Source organism: Pleurodeles waltl, chromosome 6 (genome assembly GCF_031143425.1).
Source record: "Pleurodeles waltl isolate 20211129_DDA chromosome 6, aPleWal1.hap1.20221129, whole genome shotgun sequence".
NCBI classification, from domain to species: Eukaryota; Metazoa; Chordata; class Amphibia; order Caudata; family Salamandridae; genus Pleurodeles; species Pleurodeles waltl.
In genome coordinates this window covers 691,557,898-691,572,697 of record NC_090445.1, presented here as the reverse complement: position 1 = coordinate 691,572,697, position 14,800 = coordinate 691,557,898, and positions in this window count along the sequence as shown.

Genomic DNA, 14,800 nt, shown 5'->3' with positions numbered 1-14,800 from the left:
TCGAAATTCATTGCAAATTTTTAAAAAACCTTTGTTTGCAGATATAGCATTTTGAATCCTCTCTCAGTAGTACCTTTTTTAGCTTTTTTTGATTGATGATTTGCATATTTTGTTAAGTGTGCATAGGTGAAGTTTGTCTTGAATGCTGTTTGGTTTGAGAAAGGTTTGTTGCAGCTTTCTGATTTGTTTTATCTTTTTTAGTTTTGTGTTTCTCCAAGTTGCTTGTTTTCTTTTATCCTTTTTTGTTTTTCTGAGTGGTATTAGGGTATTGAAAGCTTCCTGTAGCCACTTGTGTTGGCTGTTAGTTGTGTTTCCAAGTATTCAAAATTGAGTTTGTGCCATGGTTGATAGGTTTATGTATGTAAGGTGGTCTTTGGTGTGTTGATTTGTTGTCTTTTATGTTGGAAATTTACCAAATGGTGGTCTGACCATGTGACTGGTGTGATGCTTTGAACAGTAATGAGTTCTGGGTTTGTAAAAATGACATATAGAATGTGTCCAGTGATGTGTATGGGATTGTGTATAATCTGATATAGGTTCAATGTGACTAGGCCAGTGATGATAGCTATTGGATGGGGCACATTGGGTTTGTGAAACCAAATGTTTAGGTCCCTGATAATGCGTAGGTTGGAGTATAATGCTATAGGGTTTGAAACTGTGTCCAGAAATGTGTCTAGGAATGTTGAATTCCTAGGTGGTGGTCTGTAAAGTAGGAGGAAGTTACAGGAAAAAGTTGGTGTAGAGATGCATCTGGTGATGAAGGCCTCACAACCTTGTATGGAGATGACTGCTTGATGAGATTAATTGCTTGTTTGAATATAACAGCTAGTCCGCCTCCTATTTTGCCTATACGGTTTTGTGTGATAGTCTGACATCCTGGAAGAACGGTTTCATGCAACACTGGGGCCATGTCATCTCCCAACCATGATTCAGTTATGAAGAGTAAGTCAGGTTGTGTGTCAGTGAGTAGGTCATAGATGTGGGGCTTGCTTTTAGAGAGTGATTGAGCATTTATGAGTAGGCAGTTTAGAGATTGTGTTTTGGTGGTGGTGTAATTTTGTTTTGTAGAAGAGTAATCAGTATATTTTAAACTTGTAGCAGGTGTGTCATTAGTGCTGATATTAACTGTATGAGGGTCATATTAGTGTTGTTTTTCTACATTGTGTACCTCATCCCGCAGGCTTAGAAGAAATTTTGTTTGGTCTGTGTGTGTCAGTGGTGGGGTTGGTGATTGCAAGTGACATGGTGAGTTGTGTTCGTTTTGTAGAGTACCCTTGTTGTGTAATAGGCATGGGGATGCAAAAATGTGAAGAGCGGTATATTGTTTATTATGTTTGTGCCTGTTTAGGGTGGAAGGGGTGTGGGTTAGGGGTGGTAGTAGAGCATGTGGGTCATATTCTAAGGCTCTAAATTGTGCAATAGATGAAAGGTGGGTGAATAAATGTTGCTGTGTTGGGGTGTTTGTGGTGGATGTTGGTGAAGATTGAGAATTTAGGAGTGCAGTTGGTTCAGAATTTGTATTATTTGTGTAGTCGTGAGGGTGGGAGTGGGTTTGAGAGGAAGTTCTATGAAAGTGTGTGTAATTTTGATGTGCTGGTGTGTGTGTTTTGTTTTTGTGGAGCAGTAAGAAGAGATATTGATGTAGTGGTTTTCTGTGAAGGGTTTATATGTGAGGGGATGCTGGTGATTGATATTTGAATAGTACAGAGAGTGGTGATGTGTTTTGGAGCACAGTGTATGTGGTGTGTAAAAGGGGACAGACAAAGGGTTATGAGTTTTTGTGTTAGATTTGATCACTGCAAGAGGTATTATGTATGGTGGAGCTGAGTATAAGGATTGTATGGTTGTGTGTAATTGGTAAAAAGAGGAGGAGGCTGTTGGTGAATGGTGTGATGGAAGGCTGAGTATAGGTTTTTTTGTCATGATAAAAAGGGGTCTGCTAGGAGGAAGTAGAGGATAGAGTTGTTTTTTTGTATAAATAGGGAATGTGTGTATGGATGCATTACAGTTAAGTATAATGTGGCTTTGTGTTGTGTTGGTGATGTGTGGATGTATTAGTAGTATAGGATACAGTTGTGTTTTGTATGAGAATGAAGGTGCCATAGTGTTGTGGTATAAGTGTGCATAGGTGTGGTTTGTGGTGTTTTGTAGTGGTTGTTGAGACATTGAAATCTGTATGAGGTTTGTTTGTGGTGTATGAGTAGAATGCCTTTGCTGATATTGTGTTTGGATGTTTGTGGATGTGGAGGGCTTAAGGTGGCAGCTGGTGAGTGAAAAATTGGGCAGCATCTCTCAACCTGGGCCGAACCTGGGCCGAACAGGTAGCTGCCCTTGTCCTCTCCTCCCTTAACCTTCATGCCCTGAAACCTAGGCTTACATAACCCTATTGGCCAATGGGACCCTAACCCTAAACAATCAGAATCCTAAACCCTAGAGCCATTGGGAGACCTGGACCTATAAAACAATCACAGCTCTTGACCTAACAGCCAATCAACATCAAAGCCCTAAATCCAATAATAGTGCAAGCCCTACCAACCAATCAGAACCCTAGCCTTGACAACCAATCAGACCTGTAACCCTAAGCCCTCAATCCAACAGAAATGCTAGCCCTAACTACCAATCACAGCATAAGAAGCAACAACCAAGAGAAACCTATTTAAGGAGGCAAGTTACCTTAAGCCCATGCTGTTGAGTGCTCTTCTATCCAGAATCTCCTTGGATACAGACAGGCACAATTCAAAATTTGCTGCTACCAGATTCTACTTTTCAGATAAGGGACAAATTTGAAACCACTGAAATGCTGCTTCTCACGTACCTAAACTAATAACTTTTTCAAGCCGAAAAGTAGTGCTGCACACACTTTCCAAGCACAGTTTAAACCACAGAGCAGATTAAGCAGTCTCCTAAACACACTCTGGTTAGTCACTGAGGTGTATTTAGTCTTTTTAAAAACTTTGTAGGGGGGTTAATGAGGCTTAATGCAGTCTAGGCAAACTAGGCAGGAAATTAATACAATTACAGGTAGCACAAAAATAGATGTTTAATGGACAGATAGACAAGAATTAAATTCAGAAGGTCACAGGCAGAACAGAAACAGCTGTTTAAAAGGACCAAGTTTGAAGGTAACTAAGATGTAAATTCATACAAACACAGGTATAGCAAAATAGCAGTTTAAAATACCAAGTTTGCAGAAAAAGAGAGAGAGAGAAAGTCAAACGTTCAGGCTGACAGCGACGGAGCGTGGGTCTGATTAAGGGACCAGGTTCAACCTTCTCAAGTCCTTAGGAGGAGCTACCTTTCACATTGGCAGGGGCCGCTAGGAGGTCACTGACGCAAGGAGCAGGTTGGGAATCGTGGACAGACGCTATTTTGGCATGAAAAGAGTCATCACTGGAGTCTTGCGTTGGTCTTTGTCGTGGATAGTGGCTGTTGGCACAAAGTGCAAGTCTTGCTAGAGCTTCATGTTGAAGTTCAATGCAGTCGATGCAGGTTGTGGTCATGAAGAGTTCACATCACAATCTTGAGAAGCCCTAAACTTCTGGATTTTCAACTGAGTTCAGAAAGTGTACACTCTGATGCCAGCCAAGGGTCCAGGACCTGGGCATCTCATGGGGATCAGAACTCACTTCAGCAGAGGTCAGGCAAGTCGAGTTGGTGCTGGCCAGGTGGATAGTTGTCGGGAGGCTTCTGGAAGCTTGTTGTCTATGTAGCTCAAACAGGCGGTCAGCCAACTGACCAATGGAACCACTTCAGGGGAGCCTGGGTTCAAGGCAAAGAGGCAAAATCACAAAATAAAATGATGGACGGAGTGTTGAAACTTTTCAAACACTCACCCCCAGTCACAGATCTGGGTTTAATCCATTGTTATTTTGCTTGCCACGTCACCCCCGTTTGGACCCAGCTATATGCAAATCAGTCTTAACCCTGCTCAGTCCATCTACAGAATCTTCACCAGGTCCAGGAGTGTTCTGAGGAGAGATTCTGAAGATTCCACTTTTATACCTTTTGCAGGCCTTTGTGTGGAACAATCTCTGGTCTACCCACACAACTGGTTTTGGTCATTTTTCCCCTTTCCCTAGTCCTGGCTTCCAACTGTCTAGGGTGACAAAGGCAAAAGAAGTTCTGGAGTCTGGTTCCTTTGTATGTGCTGCAGGCAGGGCCCTTTGAGATGCAGAGTACAGCGCTTCCCTGGCCATCCTGTCAGGAAAGCCCAATACGCTCACACCTAGGCCTCTTTTGCCCCCATGTTTGCACAACAGGAGAGCCATTCACAGTCATGTAGTCATGTGACCCAGGACACTGGCAGAAAGGCACAGTTGATTTATGCAGAAGAATGCCAACTTTCTAAGAGTGGTATTTTCACAATAATAACTTAAAGTCAGTCCTTACCATTTAACAGGGTTTTAAATTACAATTCATTTCAGTAGAAAAAGTATTTCTCTATCTTTTCCCAAACTGGTGCTATCACTTACTAAGGCCTTCATTACAACCCTGGCGGTAAATGCCACCTACCGCTATGCTGACGGCCGCCAACATACTGTGACCGGAGCGGTATTCCGCTACAGGCATTACGACCCACACTGAGAAATCCGTCACTATACAAACACCCACACAAGTCCGCCAGCCCAAAGGTCAGTGATAATTTGGCAGTACCAAAACCCCCAGCATTACGCCAACAGGAATACGCCCACAGTATCAGGACCCATGAATCACTGCGGCACTCTTTCAACTGTGGTAAACCATTGGCGGTACACACCGCTGCGCTCAAAATACACACACACTTACAAAACTACACCACATTGGACAATTCAAACTACACACATCTGACACACATGCACACACCACACCCACACACCCAATCCAATATAAAGCACCCCCCACATTATCCACAACCCCTTACAATGAAAAAAAGATAGCTAACATAGAGAGACAAGCCGGGAGCACCCACTCAATCAGAGCCACAAAACACCATCACCCATACACCATCCATGCACCTCACACCACTCACCCCAACACATCACCCCACACACCCTCACACATACCACTCACAGCACACCCATGGCACCCCAAAGACACCCCAGGTTTTCAGAAGAGGAGCTAAGAGTCATGGTGGAAGAACTCATCTGGGTAGAGCCCCAGCTATTCGGATCACAGGTGCACAGACGTCCATTGCAAGGAAGATGGAGCTATGGCGGAGAATCGTGGACAGGATCAACGCCGTGGGACAGCACCCCAGAACAAGTGAAGACATCAGGAAGAGATGGAACAACCTACGGGGGAAGGTACGTTCTGTGGTTGCAAGACACCAGGTATCAGTACAGAGGACTGGTGGTGGACCTCCACCTCCTCCCCCACAACTAACAAAATTGGAGGAGCAAGTCTTGGCAAAAATGCATCCTGAGGGCCTCGCAGGAGTAGCAGGAGGACTGGACTCTGGTAAGTCAAATCTTTACTACTATCACCCCCCAACCTGCATGCCATCACATACCCCCACCCCCACCCTCACTCCCATCACTCCACCACCTCACACATACCCACTATCACAACCCACACATCCCAATACCAAGCCCTGCATGCCACAACAATCCATGGACCCCCATCACCGACCTGCATGGACACCCATCTCCACAGCATGCCCAGTAGAGAGAATCACCTAGCCCACAAAATCACCACACACACAAGGCAAAGCTGACAGGGAAATCACAACAATACACGGCAACACACCCATGCACAAGATGGCACACGCAGATACAATAACACTGCGTTAGCATCCCACCAGGACCTCTACTCAACATCACCGGAGAGGAGTTGCCAGCAACATCTAGTCCCCCCCCCAGAAGAGGCCCACAGTAACAACAGCAGCTCTGCACGCCTGGATCACGATGAACAACCTGGCCCATCAGGGACCTCTGGACAGTCGGTTACTCTGCCACAGCCCCAACCCACTACAGAGCCTCCCCCCTCAGGAAACACCAGCACAGCACCCACCCAGAGGGCCCAGGCCACTGTCCCCAGGACACGTCAATCAGTTGTGTGTCCACCACTACAAGGACCGCAGGCAACCCCACAAACACAGGACAATCAGGGACCTGGGGTCAGTGGCAGTGGGCAAACGGTTCAGGGGACAGAGGCTCAGGACAACAGGGAAGCTGGGAGGACTGCTGTGCGACAGGGAGCGGACAGGCCCAGGGAACCCACTCTCCAAGAGGCACTCAACAACATCCTGGGAGCATACCACCATTCCCAGGAGACCATGGGCCAGATACTGGCCAAGTTGCAGGAGACCCAGTGGCTGAAGGAGGGATAGTACCTGGGGATCAGGTACTCAAACACATCTACACCATCCTGGTCACCATTGCAGGGGTGCTGGCAGACATGGCCAACACCATGAGGGAGGCAGTGGCACACCAACGGGCCCCTGACACTAGCCACACCAATGAACAGCCCTCCACCTCCGCCTGCGCTAGAGGGCAGGAGGCCCTGCCACAGGAACAACAGGCCACGGCACCCCGCCCCCTGCAGAAGAAGTACCATCCCGCAAAAGTCCCTGCGATCCAGGCAGAAGCCAGAGAACATTGCGAAGACCCCCACCAGGAAATAAGACTCTACTGAATGTCACCCTTGTGTCCCACTCTGTCACCCTGTCCACCTTGAACTGCCATTACTCCCCTTCCTATGCCCCAGTGGACAATGCACCTGCGATACCAAGAGACTGGACTCTAACTGGACATTCCTCCACCATCACCCCAGCCCATTGCACATCCCCCTCTACTTATGAGAACTTAAATAAACACCCTTGGAACAAATACAAATCTGGAGTCTGTCAAATGATTCAAATATGTATTAGTACATTATCAAAGCATTTAAATTTATATGTACAGTTAAATGTACATTTGAATGACCTTTAGTGGGCAGCAGTAAACATACCATGTGCCAGAGTGGGCCACAGAGATCTGAAAATAGAGATGCCAAAGGGTACAGTAAGTGGCCATAGACATAGGGAAATCATGCTGCCATGTACAATGTTCAACAGGAAACTGAAATGTAAAGTGAAGTTACGGTGTCTTACCTGTGTGTCACTGGAAGTACTGCTGTATTATATTACTTCTGTTGTCCACATCTTCTTCTTCTGCCTCCTCTTCCTCACTGTTCACAGGCTCCACCACTGCCACAAGACCATCTCCAGGCTCATCCTCCTGCAGAAAAGGCACCTGGCGTCTGAAGGCCAGGTTGTGCAACATGCAACATGCAACAATAATCTGGCACACCTTCTTGGGTGAGTAGTACAGGGATCCACCTGTTAGATGGAAGCACCGGAACCTGGCCTTCAGGAGGCCAAAGGTTCTTTCAATTATCCTCCTTGTTCGGCCATGTGCCTCATTGTAACGTTCCTCTGCCCTTGTCCTGGCATTCCTCACATGGGTCAGTAGGCATGAGTGGTTGGGGTAACCAGAGTCACCTGCAAATATCAAGGGATACCTGTTAGACACACACTAACCCTTAGGGACAACCCCATACCCAGACACCAACTAATACTGGGTGGGGACCTTGGGCTCACCTATTAGCCACACCCGGTGCCTCTAGAGTTGATCCATCACTAATGGGACGCTGCTGTTCCTCAAGATAAAGGCGTCATGCACAGAGCCTGGATACTTGGCATTCACATGGGAGATGTACTGGTCCGCCAAACACACCATCTGCACATTTATAGAGTGATAGCTTTTTCGATTCCTGAACACTTGTTCATTTCTCGGGGAGGAAATGCCACATGTGTATCATCAATGGTACCAATGATGTTGGGGATATGTCCCAGGGCATACAAGTCAGCTTTCACTGTGGCCAAATCCTCCACCTGGGGGAATATGATGTAGCTGTGCATGTGTTTCAGCAGGGCTGAAAACACTCTGGTCAACACGTTGGAGAACATTGGCTGAGACATCTCTGATGCCATGGCCATTGTTGTTTGGAAGGAACCACTTGCCAGGAAATGAAGCACTGACAGGACCTGCACTAGAGGGGGGATACCTGTGGGCTGGCGGATAGCTGACATCGGGTCTGGCTCCATTTGGGCACACAGTTCTTGGATTGTGGCCCGATCAAGTCTGTAGGTTAGGATAATGTGTCTGTCCTTCACTGTTGCAAGGTCCACAGGGGTCTCTACACCGGAGGAAGTTGCCATCTCATATTCATCCTCAGCGGTTGAAGTCTATGGAGGAAAACGGTGAGCAGAGGGTCATATTCACACATCAATTGAAATAATGATGCATCTTTTCCTTCACAAAACCTGTATGTGAATCCGAGAGTTAGTTGCTGTGCCAATGTCTGCTGTGACGCAGTTAGGTGCCATACCATGTGCCCTCCTGAAATGGCGGCTGCCTGACCTCTGAGGAGGGACAAGTGGAAATGAGGTAATTCCGCTGGCGTTGTGCGCCATTGTGGTAGGCGGTAGCTGATCGCCGGGCAACTTCGCATTGGTTATCATTGGGCCCTATGGGCTCCAGGAGCCAACGGCGATGTACGCCGGCGATGACGCTACGCACTTGCCGCAGATGTGACCGCCATTTTCTATCTATTCACTCACTTGCTACCTGACCTTCAACAGGAGAGGACCTTCCCTACAAGTGCTGCTGTGACCCGTGTCTGGAAGCGACAATGGCTTATGTGGCTGGGGAAAGGGCCCCTGCCTTCACTGCGGAGGAGTTGGAGAGACTGGTGGAGGGGGTCCTACCCCAGTACACGTTACTCTACAATCCTCCAGACAAACATGTGAGTACACTGTGAGCATGATGCGTGGGCCATGAATGTATGGAGTGCTGTGTGTGTAAGCCACATGTAGGAGGGGGCTGAGGCGTCCTGGCCAGAGTGCTTCATGTATGGTGGTCAATGTATGTGTATCAGGGGATTGGAGGGATCTGGTGGGCCATGAGTGTGACGGTCCGTACGGTTAACTAATTCCCTTTTTTTCTGTCTTTTCCATGCAGGTCAGCGCCCATCAGAAAAAGGGTATTTGGTGTGCCATCGCCAAGGAGGTGCGGACCCTGGGGGTCTTTGACAGGCGGAGCACCCACTGCCACAAACGGTGGGAGGACCTGCACCGCTGGGCAAGGAAGACGGCGGAGGCCCAGCTGGGGCTGGCCTCCCAACAAGGAAGGGGTGCCCATTGTACCCTGACCCCACTGATGTTCCGCATCCTGGCGGTGGCCAATCCGGAGTTGGATGGGCGCTTGAAGGCATCACAGCAGCCACAAGGCGGTGAGTACAGATTCAGAATCATGACTGTGCGTGCGTTTAGGTTTACCTGGGTGGGGGATGTGGGCTGTGGGTGCCCCTAGGCCAGGTCGAACATGGCAGGGTAGGTCCCTTGTTGGGCAGGCTCTGAAGCACTCCATCCCCAATAGTATTAGTGGGCATCTACTACTGAGCAGGGTCCTGTGGGATTCAGGTGTGCAGCTAATGGCGTTAGGCATTGTACCCCATGGGCTGGTGAATATCTTAGTACCTGGGAGTGCATGGCCTAGTGCAGAGGGCTGTTCCCTGTGTATTGTCTACACCAACTGTAGTGTTGTTGCTGGCATTGACCAAGTTTATCCTCTGTCTCCCCCCCCCCCCTTTTTGTTTTGTCAACCTGTCCTTGTGTGCATTAGCATCATTTGGCGGAGGAGCAGAGGCACCGGTGATGGAGGGAGCTGCATCCCACATGGGCCTAGAGGCCGAATCCACTGACGGTGAGGGCACCAGTGGGACACAGGGCGAGGGGAGCACCACAACGGGGACAGGAGGGGAGACCACAGACAATGACTCCTCCTCCGATGGAAGCTCCCTGGCCCCCATACCAGCACTGCCCTCCCAGCAGCCCCTCAACGTGTTTCCCATGCCTGCTCACCCAGGAGGGTGGGCATCTTCTTCGCCCCAGGCACCTCAGGCCCTGCCCCAGTCAGCCTTGCTGCCCTCAGTGAGGAGGCTATTGACCTCCTGAGATCCCTCACTGTTGGGCAGTCAACCATACTGAATGCCATCCAGGGTGGCGAGAGGCATTTGCAACAAACAAATGCATACCTGGAGGGCATTCACTCTGGCGTGGCGGCCCAACATAGAGCATTTCAGGATCTGGCCTCAGCACTGATGGCAGCCATTGTCCCTGTCTCTAGCCTCCCTCCTCCAACTTCCTCTACCCAGTCCCAATCCCCTCAACCTCAACCTATCCCAAACACACCTTCAGACCAGCATTCACCCAAATCAACACACAAAAGTGGCTCGGGCAAACACAAGCACCACACTTCATCTCACAGGCACTCACACAAGCACCATCCCCATGCAGACACACCAACATCCACTGCCTCCACTGTGTCCCCCTCCTCCTCCTCGTCCACCTCCCTCCCAGTAGCATCTCCACTCATACCTGCATGCACTACATCCTCATCCACTACCTCCAGCACGCCCATCACAACACACCCCTCACTCTGGCAGTCACCACCACCACATCCATGCACACATCCCCTGTGTCCTCACCCAGTGTGTCTGTGACCCCTCCTCCCAAAGTACACAAACACAAGCATCCACCTCACAACAGCATCCAGCCCATGCACCTGTACCCAAACTCAGCAGACAGACACCTCCTACAACCACTCCCTCTTCCTATTCCCGGCACAGTGTCCCCAATAAGCTTTTCCTGGCAAACTTTGACCTCTTCCCTACCCCACCGTCCTTCCCCTCGGGCCAGGGTGGCCAGAACCCAGCCCAGCACCTCAGCCACCAAGTCGACATCTGCTGTGGTTCCTGCAGCTATCAAAGGATCAAAGGGGACACCCGTCAACCCAGTCAGTGTGCCACCAACCCCTGCCAAGCCCAAAACCATTCCGCCACCTGGCAAGGTGAAGAGGGGGACAGCATCCGCCAAGGGGAAGAACCCCCACCCACCCAGCAAGGCCACCTCAAAGACTCCAGCTGCCAGACCCAAGGTCATACCACCATCTGCCAAGGTTAGGAAGGGGCACAAAACACCAGGCAAGGGACTTCAGCCCTCCAGGGCTGCAGGTGAAGGCCTGGTGGCAACCAGCACAACCGCCAGCACCCCCACCGCGGCCAGCACTGCCAGCAGCCCCGCCGCTAGCACCGCCGCAAGCACCGCCACCTGCACCGCCACCTGCACCGCCGCAAGCACCACTACTGTCAGCAGCATCCCCAGTGGGCAGCCGTCCAAGGCTGCAGGAGAAGGGCTGGAGCATCCCTCCACCACTGGCAGCACCGCCACCTGCACCACGGCTAGCACCACCGCAGGCCACGCCGCAAGCACCACCACCTACATCGCTGACAGTAGAACCACTACCAGCAGCAGCAGCCTCAGTGGGCAGCCGTCTGAGGCTGCAGGAGAAGGGCTGGAGTCTCCATCCACCACTGGCAGCACCCCCAACAGCACCGGCACTACCTCCAGTTTGCAGCCGTAGCCGTCGCAGGATGGAATCTAGCCCTGCCTCCATGGACGATCATGCAACCTGGTGCCTGCAAATTTCGTGCCTCAGACACCCAGGTGAAGGACTGTGAACTGCCACACCCCAAGTGTTGCATCACTGGGCACAAAGCCCCCTCCAGAACTCGTGGAGATATGCATCCACTCACCCTATCCTTGGCAGGATGAAGCACACTGGGCACAAAGCCCCCTCCAGAACCAGTGGAGATATGCATCCACTCACCCTATCCTTGGCAGGATGAAGCACACTGGACACAAAACCCCCTCCAGAACCAGTGGAGATATGCATCCACTTGAGAATTTGTGGCCTTGCGCTCCCCAGGACCAAGCAGTGGGCAAACCACCCACTTGAGAGAATGTGGCTTTGCACTCCCCAGGACCAAGCAGTGGGCAAACCACCCACTTGAGGGACTGTGGCCTTGCACTCCCCAGGACCAAGCAGCGGGCAAACAACCCACTTGAGAGACTGTGCCCTTGCACTCCCCAGGACATCGCTGTGGGCATGGAGACCCTCATGGAGCAGTAGCGTATTACCATCTTCCGGCTGAGGTGCCCCTCCTTCACCCTCCCCCTGAGGTGCCTGTGTGTTTTCAACCTGATGCCCCTGCAATGTTCTCTCGGTATTGAAGCAGGCGTCAAGTGTGGGCTTGGCCTATGAGTTTTGGCCCAATAGTCCACGGATATTTTGAGTGGACAAGGTATGGCCTTATGTACATATTGTATATTTTTGTAAATACTATTTTTCAAATTATTACGTATATCTGACTATTTATAATATATCACTGATTTGACTCAATTCCTTTTGTCCTTGCGTTCTTCCAGGGGGTTACGGGGTGTAAATGTAATATTGTTGCATGTGTTTGTGTGTGTGGTGTTGTGGGTGAGGGTGGGGGTGGGGGTGTTGCGTGTTGCATGTGTGTGTCACTCTCTTTTTCCTCCCCCCCCCTGTGTACTAGGTGCATTACTCACCATAGTCGTTGCTGCTGCCGTTCGTACTCCTGGCAAATGAGGAGGTTGACCAGCATGGGAAAGACCTGCAGCTCGGGCTCCATGGCGTCCTGGTTCTTCGTTGAGTGTTGAGAGGTGAGTGGTTTCCCTTCCAAGTCCTGTTTCTGCCGTGCTTTTGATGGCGTTGGTACCGCCCCGGAAAATGTGGCGGATGGGCGGGTTGTGATGGGGTGGGCGGTATGTTGACTTCCGCGTGTCTATTGGCGGTTACCGCCGGGGTGTTTGTTGCTACCGCCGTGGCGGTCGGACTGTTAAAGTGGCTGTCTGTGTTGGCGGTTTCCGCCTTGGTCGTGATCCCATTTTTTTTACTGCCAGCCTGTAGGCGGTATTACCGCCGCTTTAACACCGACCGCCAGGGTTGTAATGAGGGCCTAAGTGTAGTAAGGTACCCAAAGTTGGTCAATCGGAGAGATAGCCTTACTACATTGAAGAATGACTTTTGGAGTTTTTCACTGACAGAACATGTAAAATCTAAGTGTACATGCCCTACTTTTTAAATATCATGCACCCTGCCCTGTGAGTGGTAAAGGCCTACCTTAGGGGTGGCTGATAAGTATTGAAAAGGAAGGTTTAGGCCTGCCAACAGGTTTACTTTGCCAGGTATAAATTGCAATTTAATACTGCGCTACGGGCTGCAGTGACAGGCCTAAGACATGTTTTACAGTGCTACCTTAGTGTCACAATGGGTGCTGCTGTCCACTAGTAGTATTTAATTTACAGGCAAAGAGTACACGTAGTACCATTTATTAGGGACTTATAAATATATTAAATGTTCCAATTAGATGTTGCCCAATTAGACCATGTTTTAGGGAGATATCAAATGCACTTTACCACTGGTTAGCAAGGATAAAGTGCACAAACGCCTAATGCCAACGAAAACGAGATCAGCAAAATAAGACTATGAAGGCAGGAAATTTGGGGAATTACCATTCCAAAGATGGGTCTGGGTGCTGAATCAATTACCTCATCTTGTCTCTTTATAAGATTTCAAATCTTAAAGGAAAACGAGCTGCAAATAGAAAAAACACCGAAACCTTTTTGTTTCGGTTTTTTTCAGAGTAGGCAGTGGTCAATAGGACCACTGCCTGCTCTGAAAAAATATTTTTATTTGCATTCACAAAGGGGAAGGGGTCCCATGGGGACCCCTTCCCGTTTCCGAATGAGTTACCATCCACTTCAAGTGGATGGTAACTGCGAGTTGATTTGCGACCGCTTTCGCGGTCACAAATCAACTGTACATCGCGATGCGGACGCAAATAGGAAGGGCACACTCCTTCCTATTTGCGAGTCGGTAACACATTTTGCGAGTCGGTACCGACTCGCAAAATGTGTTTCTGCATCGTGTGAGGCCTTTTGCGCCTCGCAAACGGCGTTTTTCGCCGTTTGCGAGGCGCAAAAGGCTACTTACATCTGGCCCATAGAGACTTGAGAGGTTGTTTTTCATTACAAGAGAGACATACGTTGATAACTCCTTCGAGGGCTTGTCCGAGCAAGACTCCAGGAAATTAAGTGATTAGAAATCGATCTCTCTCGCATATTCTTTTCTAGCACAGATTCCAACTTTGCGGGCTTGACAAGAATCTTTCGCGGCATGGAAATCTATGTCTATAATGAGGGATCGCTTCTCCAGCTTATGCCTCAGATGTTCTATGTTTTGTTTATAGTGTGTTGTCGGTCTGCTGCCCTTGGTATGGATAAGGGCCCCTACTGTATTAGTATACAATAAGTAGGTAGGAATCAGTAGGGTGCAGACGAGACATGAAAATCAATTAGTTAAGATAAGATATGTAGTTGATCATATTAGCATGCTCATTTAATAAGTATTAGAAACAATATCATGAGACATTGGTTAACTGGTGTCTTGAGAAGGTCTTCGCTATTCCTGTTTGTACAGCTGTTACACAATGCTAATCCAAAGCTTGTTTACAGGATTTTACAATTTTGCGAACTTCACAACCAGGCAACACGAGTTTTGCTCAGTCAGGCCTGGAGACCTAGGGTTTTCTCAAGGCTGTCAGTATAATGATATAATACAGAATTAAATTAAAATGTATAACATTCTTCTAATTAAAAGGTGACCCTAGACACAGAGAGACCTCCCCCTGGAATGAGCTCTGGCTGTGCACTAATATGCAACAGGCTCTCCTCAGAGAAGCCTGGCAGCTGTCTGGCACTAACTGCTGTTTGGGTAGTCAGCACTATGAGGACTATGATGGCTACCTGGAAAATGCCAATCCCTGCAACCTTCTTCCATCCTTTAAGAGGGCTGCTCCTGTGACAGAGCCGTAACTCAGACAACAGTACTGTCAGGGTCCTAGTCCTGGC